The sequence below is a fragment of the Trichogramma pretiosum genome, unplaced genomic scaffold (genome assembly GCF_000599845.2).
Source record: "Trichogramma pretiosum strain Unisexual culture from Peru unplaced genomic scaffold, Tpre_2.0 scaffold15, whole genome shotgun sequence".
In the NCBI taxonomy this organism is placed as follows: Eukaryota; Metazoa; Arthropoda; class Insecta; order Hymenoptera; family Trichogrammatidae; genus Trichogramma; species Trichogramma pretiosum.
In genome coordinates this window covers 2670191-2680517 of record NW_019641686.1, presented here as the reverse complement: position 1 = coordinate 2680517, position 10327 = coordinate 2670191, and the positions used below count along the sequence as shown (strand labels likewise).

Genomic DNA, 10327 nt, shown 5'->3' with positions numbered 1-10327 from the left:
AGCATCGCCATCTCAGGCAACTCCCACGCACTCTTCTTATGAACCTGTAAACATATAAATAATTGAAGGCGCCTGTATGAGCTTGCCACCTCTCGTTGTTGCCAGCTATATAGACATATATCGGGTAATACCCAGGCGTATATGCGCGCAAGAACACAATTTATATGCCATAGTATAGATAGACCGGCGAGGAAACTTTTCGTGCTCACAGCTTTGCTGGAGAACAATGTGGCTCATCTTGCCTGCAGCTCTCGAGGTAAAAATATTTGCAATATCGATATTGGAGGGCGCATGCGACCATCGCTGGCACAGACTTCGTTCTTCGTCTTGCTGGCTGCGTCGCGTAAACGTGTGTACGTGCACGTTATATTGACATTAAAAAAGAGCTGCTATTTCGCGTCCCGACAGCTGCAGTATATAATAGCACGCACCATTATGGGCAGTCACTCATGCGCGGCGCCACAGCGAATTAATATTCCATCGATAGATGTTCATGGATAGCCGAGGCCGCGCATACAAATCGAGCATGAAAAATTACGCGAGATCGCTTCTTACTTGTAATGCGCGAGCCCGCCAGAGTTCGAATCATATATAGCTTCTGCTCGCTGCTACTATATGCACTGAGTGCGAAATTAAACTTGGCAAAGGAAGGAAAAGTCAAGACGACGCCAGATATCAGCGATTTGCTTATGACCGCGCGTTGCTACGTACACATTTGCATTATACGTCTCTGTTTAATTGATGCGCTGTCGCGGACGTCGTAAAAGCTCTCCCGCGATCCTGAACAGTACATTGGATTTTACGAGTTGAACCTCCTCTGTGCGAAACCTCGATCGCGCGCGCACAGAAGCAATAACAAAAAAGTGCGCAAGGCTGAAAAAGTCCTGTAGCCCGTAAGCCATGGCTGCACCTCTCTGCTGGTTTTTACATTTCTTTCCTTTTACTCGCAACTCGCTGAATACTTTTTCAGAAAAAACGATCGGGCCCGGTGCTCGACAGAGGATCGCCAAGTGGCTCCGACTCGAAGCTACCGCAGCGGGTTCGACGACCCTTTTCTCGCTAACGCATCGTGCAGCGACTCCCATGTTTTACGAGCTTGGCACAAGGCTCTCGCGCTCTTCTCTGTGCGTAGTCGTGTAGCCACGCTCGCTTCCATTCCATTTCTGCCGTTTTAATTTCTCGTCATTTCGATGGCTCGTTCTCCCGTTGCCCGAACAGTCTTTCTGTCGTTCATTTGGCCGTTGGCTGCAGTCCGCAAGAACAATGCTTCTAGCTGTCGGTAATTCGGCCAAAGCGCCAGTGGTAGCCGGGCTGGTAGCCAAGTACGTTTCGGCGCGCTCGGGCGCCACGCGGCTACCTCGCACACAGGCGCACGCACACGAACGGAACTTGCCGTTGTTATGCTCTATAAGGTACGGCGCGCATCTCGAGCTGCAAGACCCTTTTTTTATTTTTTCGAGTACGAGTTTATTTATACCTTCCGCAGCCCCGTATTATACGAACACTCGAGTTGCGCTGGGCTGCGCAGCGGGACGACGAAGACGTATTATACATATTATACGAACGAGCGTGCGGTTCTTCTTCTAGCTTTAGTGCGCGCGAAAAAAGCCATACTCTCGTCGCACGTACCAGTGGGTGAGAATAAATAATTTTTGCGGAGGATTTGCGAGCTTTTATGCTGCCACGTATGCATGTGTCTACCGCCATAGCCAGATCACTGGTTGAGCATCGAAGTCGCTTTTGCGTTTCACGCATGGATGCTTTCGTTGCTAGTTGTATGGCTGCGTACATAATGCGCTCGTACGACTGCAAAGAAAAACGATCGTCGTCGTCGTCCTTTTGGCGCCTGAATCTCCTGTGTGTATATAGAATATACGCACAGTCCTATATTGGTTTTCGTTGGAAAGGAAGCTTTTTTCAAGCAGACGTGACCGATTATACGCTGCAAGAGCTCGATGTATTTGATAACAGCCAAGCAAAGTGAAAAAAAGCAGCAATTGCCAAGAAAAATCATCGAGTGCTTATTAGATTAGTATACATTTATTTGTGCAGGCTTTTTAAGAAAATTGTCCTCGAAAAGTGTATGTGTATAGGTGCGGGAGAAATAATTAGGTTTTGCAGCTCGTAGAAATATTGTTATGGCATGGCATTTGTATCGGGGAGTTGCGAAACGAGCTGAAAACACAGCTGCAGAGGCAGAGAAGAAAAACCCACTCGCGACTATATACGTACGCACGGTACACTGCCATACAAAATCAAGTGCAGCGTCGAGTCCAGAGCCTGTAATCATCGCGCGGTAAATAGCAGTACTTACTAGTATATCACGTGCAGCTCGCTAGTCTGCGAGCGAGAGCTCACCCATTACACAGGTTGGGCCGCGACGCGCAGATCCTCGTTTTTCACATCAATCCGCGCGCGCACACGTACGTGCCATTCGTGTGTGCTCCATCTTCTTCTGTATCTTTGCACCAGCTCAAGGACTCGTAATTTCTATATACTCGTGCGAAAAAGCCAAGCGTTTGACTCGTACTGTATACTTGCAAGCTGTTACACTGTGACAAGTAAAAAAAGCATATGTGATCGTTTGAAAAATGAAATAAGAAGTAGCAATCGGGCCGAGAGCGAGAAAAAAAGGAAAGAACTAGATTACATGTGATCGCCAGCCTCGCGTTGCAAAATCACGCGAGACAAGTCCTACCACGATATAATAAGTAAAATACGCGAGAAATGAACGGACGCATAAAGTTGTATACGCATCAATCGTGGATTAATTAGCAGACGCCAAATGGTTGCAAGCCATATAGTGCAGCATACAGCACATAGCCGAAGCAGTTCCACCAGCTATTCGAGTGTAAGAGCTGAGATATATGTTTGATTAGCGCGAGCTGTGCACCTCACGCGCAATATCGATATGTGCCTGCACCTATATATAATTTGCACGCATTGAGCTGCATACCGAGAAATTATTGCTCGCTAGCGATTATGCACTGCACTACCCCACGTGTACATCATCCGTGTTTACTTCTCGTAGACTGGTTTTAATTCGACCGATAAAACTGATGTATTTTTTCATCTCTCTCTTTCTCTATCAGTCGACGACTGCGGTACACGACGCATAATGCGAGATACCAGCAAAGAGGTATATGTGATATGGCAGGGACACATATAAATCGCATCACATTCGTACCGTCACTATTAGCCGAGGATTTTTTTTCTGTTCAGAACAGCAAAAACCTCTCTTGGGACAGACACTTATACATCCGTACCGGCTAAAAAGTAATTATATTATCATTCGGCGATTAAAATGGCTAATTTTGCAAACAACGTTTGTAACATAATTGTAACTGTGCGCAGCCGTCTACTCACTTACTCATTACTTTATATGTAATGCATTATGCAACCAATAGAAAATAAAAAAGTAGTCAATGAACAAAGGAAAACCGGATTTTACATAATAAATGAAATCATTTTTTGTGTACCCCAAACATTTCCTTGGACATTTGATTTTAATTATCTCGTTCTAAGGCCTTAAATTTAACTTGAAAATTCGAGCTTATTAGACAGATGTGTGCCAATAGTGTAAAGCTGAATATTGTTTTACCTGCTTATTGTTGCCTGTGTGCCGATCCTGTAATAAATTTGCTTCCTTCTTTTCATATGCTTTGATATCAGGATGAATTATGTCTACGTCCATATCACTTTGAAAACTACGGTTCTCGTCCGATCACCGAATATAAGCAAAGTTGAGCGCGGTTAGTACTTGGATGGGTGACCGCCTGGGAACCCCGCGTGACGTAGATACTTCTTCTTTTGACTTTTTTTTTACTTTTTTTCCTATTTTCTTTTTTACATCTAAACAAACTCTCTCGATATTTCACGATATCGAGCTTTTGACAGAGTCTCGTCGACTGCGCGTAGCTGAAATCGATCTATACTAAACTGCTGAGACATCGCAGAGCCAGTTTCGTGCAATTAGAACAATAATGAAAAAAGTTGAATTTGAAATATCCGTAGGAAGGCTCCTTATCTCTTGCCGCAAAGTCTCGCCCCCGCCTCAACTTGGCCTTATGGCTAACTTGAGAATTCGTGCTTATTAGACAGATGTGTGCCAATAGTGTAAAGCTGAATATTGTTTTACCTGCTTATTGTTGCCTGTGTGCCGATCCTGTAATAAATTTGCTTCCTTCTTTTCATATGCTTTGATATCAGGATGAATTATGTCTACGTCCATATCACTTTGAAAACTACGGTTTGAACGAGATGTTCAACGATCGATGGAGGATTAACACGCCAAGGCTGGATCAAAAATGGATTGTATGTTCGACACAGAATAAACTGTTTTAACAAATTCATCATCATCTATGATAGGCTAATTGTAAAGCTTGGCAAATACAGAAGACTTTTCAGTCCACCCGGCAGTGGATTGTATTACACTTATGTCTACTCCCTTGCCAAAAGCCTTACTGGTTGAAGCATGTCTCGTAGAGTGTCTCGAAAAAATAGAGATATCAATTCCACTATCTTGCTATATCATTTTTATGCACTGACTGAGAGTCTGAGAAGAAACAGGTTTAAACGGTTTTTTGTTCGAAATAAATAATTTTTTATGTTCTGTTCTAATATTTTTAGTTTTCTTTAAGGGAACACACCTGTGTTTATGCCTATAAATAAAAAACATGAAAGTTAAGGATTACTATTAAAATTTTTTTGTTTCTGATGAAAAAATATATGTTTTTATAGGTCCTTTTACAACAAAAAATATGTCTGTAGTTCCTCTTATCAATAAAAATCATCCATCAAACATGTTTATTGACTTGTGATTTCTAAGTCATTGAACTTATGATTTTGAATGCAATTTTTCATAAATCCGGATCCTTGCGTCTCAAAAGTTTTGTAATAAAATTCTTTTCCACTTAAGTGTGGCAGATTTTTTATTTAGTTAATTTTTATAATCTACTTATCTCCAAATATAGCAATAAGCGTTATTAAAATATCTATTTTTGTCATTTTTTTTGTACTTTAGAATGAAAAAAATTTTCCAAGCCTTTTATTTAAATTCTGTGACACTTAACTGGAAAAGAATTTTATTACAAAACTTTTGCGACAGCAAGGATGCGGATTGGTTAAAAATTGCATTTAAAATCATGCGGTCAATGACTTAGAAATCACAAGTCAATATACATGTTTGATGGATGATTTTTAATAATAAGAGGAACTACAAACATATTTTTTTGTTGTAAAAGGACCTATAAAAACATATTTTTACATCAGAAACAAAAAATTTTAATAGTAATCCTTAATTTTCATGTATTTCATTTATAGGTATAAACACAGGTGTGTCCTCAAGGTTCAACGTGGAGTCAACACAGAGTTTCGGGTTTTCTTTGAAAAAAGGTAATTTCAATAGTGGTTGTGCTCTACCGGGAGCAGATGTTTTTATGTAAGTGGGAATTTCTATCTCTATTTTTCCCTCTCTCTCGATAATGTGATCAAGCTCAATTGACGCAAGAGTTTGAATTCTATGGACTGTAACAATCGCCAGTAAAGTGACGAGCTTTTTCCTCAATCGCTCTAGCGACAGTTGCTCTGACTGAGGCCAGTTCGAGAAAAATTCTAAAACGTAACTAATATCCCAAGTGCGTTTATATTTTGGTCTAGACGGACTCGACCGACTAACTCCTCGAAAAAAGGTAGATAAAAGCTTGTTGTCACTAAAACTAAAGTCAGAAACTCGCAAAATAGCAGCTTTCGCCGAGTCAAGTGTACCGTACTTAGCCCCATAATTAAACTTCTCGGTTAAATATTCGATGATAACTCCAACTGGGGCGGAAAAATAACAAATTTTCTTATTTTTACAATAATTTGTCAAATCAACAAGTACCGAACTATATTGTTTGATGGTGGTATTCGTCAATGCTCCAATTAAAATTTTGGTCGCTTTTTCAGACATGCCTTTCCTTACATACGACTGCCGGATAATCTCCCTGCCAGCAACGTAAGTTGATGTGCTAGCGGATGCACCTTTGTCCTACAAGGTGACAATAATAAATTCTTATTAGGTTTTAACAGCAGTGGCTCATGAATTAATAGACGCTTGAAGATTGGATACCACGTTTGTGAAGTCCAGTAAGGGAGTACCACAACCCCACAAGCTTTGTCCTGAATGCTTTTACGTAATACTTTTCCAATCAAAGCAAAAGGTGGAAACACATAAAAATTTAAGTTTCCCAAGAAACTGTAAACGCGTCGACGAATTCCGTGTCAGGATCTCTGAACCACTAGAAATAGCTTATACATTTTGAATTTATTCTTCTTGCAAATAAATCAATTTTTGGTTAAACAAATTTGTCCAACAACCTTCTATATGCATACGATACCAACTCCCATTCTGTGTCGATGTTCTTAATTCTACACTGAGCGTCAGCATCAATGTTTTCGCGACCTGGTATATAAGATGCATATAACCACAGAGCTCGCTGATCGCTAAATTGCCAAATATTACGTGCTAGTATTGTATATTTTAAGTGGCGCAAACCGCCCGTTCGGTTTACATGAAACGGCAGTAGAATTATCTATCCGTAATAAAATCTCACAATTAGAATGCGACCGAACAAACGATTTGAGAGCTAGATACACTGCAAGCAGTTCGAGGTAGTTGATCGAGTGCTGTGACTTTTCTTCGCAAGTCTAAAAACCCTGAATTTTTCACCGTTACACGACGCATCCCAACCTGACAGAGAAGCGTCGTTGTATATGGTTATTTGGAATTCAAAATTTCGAATTGGTCGAAAACTAGACCAAACGTTACGCGTCCACCACTCAAAATCACTTAATGTTGCAAGGGATACACGCATACTTTTCTCATAGTTTTTGAATATAGCATGCCATACTCAACACCAGAGAAAGCAGAAACTAGCAACCCTTGGAGTTTTGCATACTCACGAATTTTGTAACTTTTATTGAATTTAAAATCTTTAATTTGATTGATCATGTCCAACTTTCTTTTCTCGGTAAGTTCCACGCAGTACTTCACAGAGTCAATAATACATCCTAAAAATGTACAATGCGTTGATGAAATTAAATTACTTTTTTCGTAATTAATAACAAATCCAAGTTTGGATAACAAACACACACTTTTACATAAATTTTCCATACAACTATCATAAGATCAACCGTAAATTAACATATCATCCAAGTATCATTCGATCTATAACCTTGAGATCTCAAAAAAGCAAATACAGGCTTTAACAACTTAGTGAAAATAAACAGGCTAAGACAAAAACCAAATGGAAAAGTAGTAAACTGAAATAATTTCCCATTGAAAATAAACCGAAAAAATTTTTTGCTTTTTCCTGCCAATAGTACAAGTAGAAAAGCATACTTCAAGTCTACTGTGCATAAAAAATCGCCACGGTTCAAAATACGACACGCAGATTTTATGTCCTCCATTTTAAAATGCGGAGCAACACTAAATTTATTGAATTGTGTCCAATTCAAAATAAATCTGTGCGAGCCATCTGGTTTTTCCCTCAAAACTACGGTGAAATAAACTCTTCCTTAACACGCGTACAACGCTCAATCGCACCAATACGTAACAATCTTTCAGTTTCTGTTACAAGAGAAGCTTTTTCAATCGGAGATCTACTTTTCTCAACCGGAACGCGATTTTGAACTAATGGGCGGTCTAATTTAACCTTATAGCCCTTAACGCAATTTAAAACAAATATATCAACCTTAAACCGTTGCCAACTATCAGAAAATTTCAACAAACGACCGGCGATCTTTCCTTTAATTAACGTTTCTGTTGCTGATCGAAGCGACGATTCGATGGATCTTTTGAAAATTTCGATTTTGCATTCCCAAACTTCCGAAAAGGTTTGCAGTCCTTGTTGTTGGCATTTTGTTTGAACGGGAACCGAAAGATCCAAAAAATTTCAGACACTTTGTACAACGAAAACTTAGTTGATCATACTCTTTTTCATGCTGAGGAAATTGATGTACCAACTGATAAATCAACTGGAGGATATTGAACTTACCACAAAAATAAAGCACAATAAACAAATGAACAAATGAATCCTGAAGATATTCATTTAAATGAATTACAACATTACTTGACGATGCCTACTGAAGATTTTGATACATGTTATCCTCTAGTTTTTTGGATTAAATACAATAATCCATCTCTCGCTAAGTATGCAAAGAAATTATTGAGCGTAGTAGCAACGTCAGTACCTTGGGAAAGGATTTTTTTCAAGGCTGGACGTATCTGAACAGAAGATAGAAACAGATTATCTCCTAAGCATTTCAAAGAATTTTTATTTTTAAGCTCAGTTGATAGAGATAACTGGGATTAAATAAATAAACTCAATAATAAACATAAGCTAAAAATTAAAAACTATGACGTTTTCAGAATTAGTAGGATAACTAAGAGCGGCAAAGGCACTGAACTCCTTGTAAAGAAAAACATAGCCTGTAAAAAATTCTTTCACGGTAAAACTCAAAACCATGGAGGCCACTATAATTCAAATTACAATTAGTGATAATTTCTTATTTATGATCGGTCCGTATGCCACAAATTCTGAAAAAAATGGGCCCTAAGGCCCATGAGATTAAACAAAATACAGGGAGCTTCAGTATTGGGTATACCAGGAAATCCCGAAAAAATTTGGAGCAGATCCATGACCCGGAGTTGAGGTGGTCCCCTTGTAAGTAAATATCGAACGGTAAAAAGTCATGCATACGTAACTTCTGCAACCCACGGATTTAGGAACTGACGGCAAACGTTTACCCCAGGTAGATACCCGAACAAAGCGGGCCTATATTCGATCATCAATATATTTCCGGAGTTCGGAGATTTCTAGTACACCGGTACAACCGCACTTACGAGTGGAGATAAGAACCACGCCGGCGCTGCTCCTAATCCGTGCAGCATCGCACGCTTATCATTTCACACGATTCGTGAAATGGAGAACAGGCCTTAATGGTGCGACTTTGAAGAAATTCATAGTCCATACGAGTACACACCAGGCCTGTAGCCCACGCAAAAATCAACTGCGTGTTACGCTATTTACTCATGTATACATCGAGCTCCGCTGCTCCAAGTCAGCCCAGTTGCCGTACAAGCAATGCCCTATTAAAAATGATTGGCTGTATTTTCAGGTTGGATTTTTCGACTGTATTATATCGGACTGTATTTTCAGGCAGGATTTTCGGGCTAGATTTACCAGAAAAATTTTCATTTTTCTGGAGCATTCCACGAGCATTTTCGAAAATAGCAACCACCTATTATAACTACTATCATAACTATCAGTAATAAGTATTTGAAATTTATTAATACTTCTTTTGCAGAGTATCTTGCTTACTACATTGATAAACAAATTAAAATTCTACCAGATAGTTCTGGAAAAGAAGAAATCGCGCAAAGAAAGTGAAAAAACAAAAAGTTGATATAGTCGACAAAGGGGAGTGACTTTCAGAACTTAATCATTACGTGACTGAAGAAATTGATTCTCAAATCAAAGCTTCTGTAGCTTCACATAAGCCAAAAAAATCATTAAGTTGTCAAAAATTATCACTAACAAATAATTCTAATTACTTGTAATATAAAAGTTTATTTATTACTACTATATTATTAATATTATAATTACGATAGTTATTACTTAAATTATTAATCGAACAAGTATTACTATTATTAGTTCATCAATCAAAAAAAGTTTAATTAATAAAAAATAAATGTAGTCGATGAAACACTGCGACCAAAGTTAATCATAATTAAATTAAATAATATTAAGATTTTTTAACTTCAATACACCTAATAAAGTTAAATGGTTCTTTCGCGGCAAGCTGTATCAAGGTATTATTAAATATTACATGCTTACTGAAAAAGCTATGATATTTTTCTAAATACAAATCCTGAAGCTTATTTTTTCGAGTTACGTCTATCTGCTTTAAAAATAAAATACTGTAATCTATATTAAAAATCCAGCTCTAAAATTCATCTCAAAAATGTAGTTGAAAAATCTAGTCTGAAAATCGAGCCATAATCCAGCTCGATTCCAGCTCGATTTCGTGCTGGATTTCCAGCCAATTATTTTTAACCGGGTGATCCAAGTTCAGTGAGTTATAGGGGGAAAAGTACCTTAAACCTACATTTATAAAAAATGTATTAGAAATGAAAAAAAAACACTTTTTTCTTTTACTACAAAGAGAGAACTCTGTTTTTTTCACTCTTTTTCCAAAGTTTTTCACTCTGGAATATGAAAATTGAGGTCCCAAAACCAGAACCCCCAAAACGAAATATCTAACGTTATTACAATACGATGTCCTG

General features: G+C 38.6%; 1 non-coding gene across 1 annotated transcript; it reads left to right on the top strand.

Moving 5' to 3' along the window:
- Positions 1–3682: 3682 nt before the first annotated feature.
- Positions 3683–3801, top strand: LOC111694189. The gene has a single exon (XR_002763575.1). It is a non-coding gene; the product is annotated as a 5S ribosomal RNA (ribosomal RNA).
- Positions 3802–10327: the final 6526 nt, after the last annotated feature.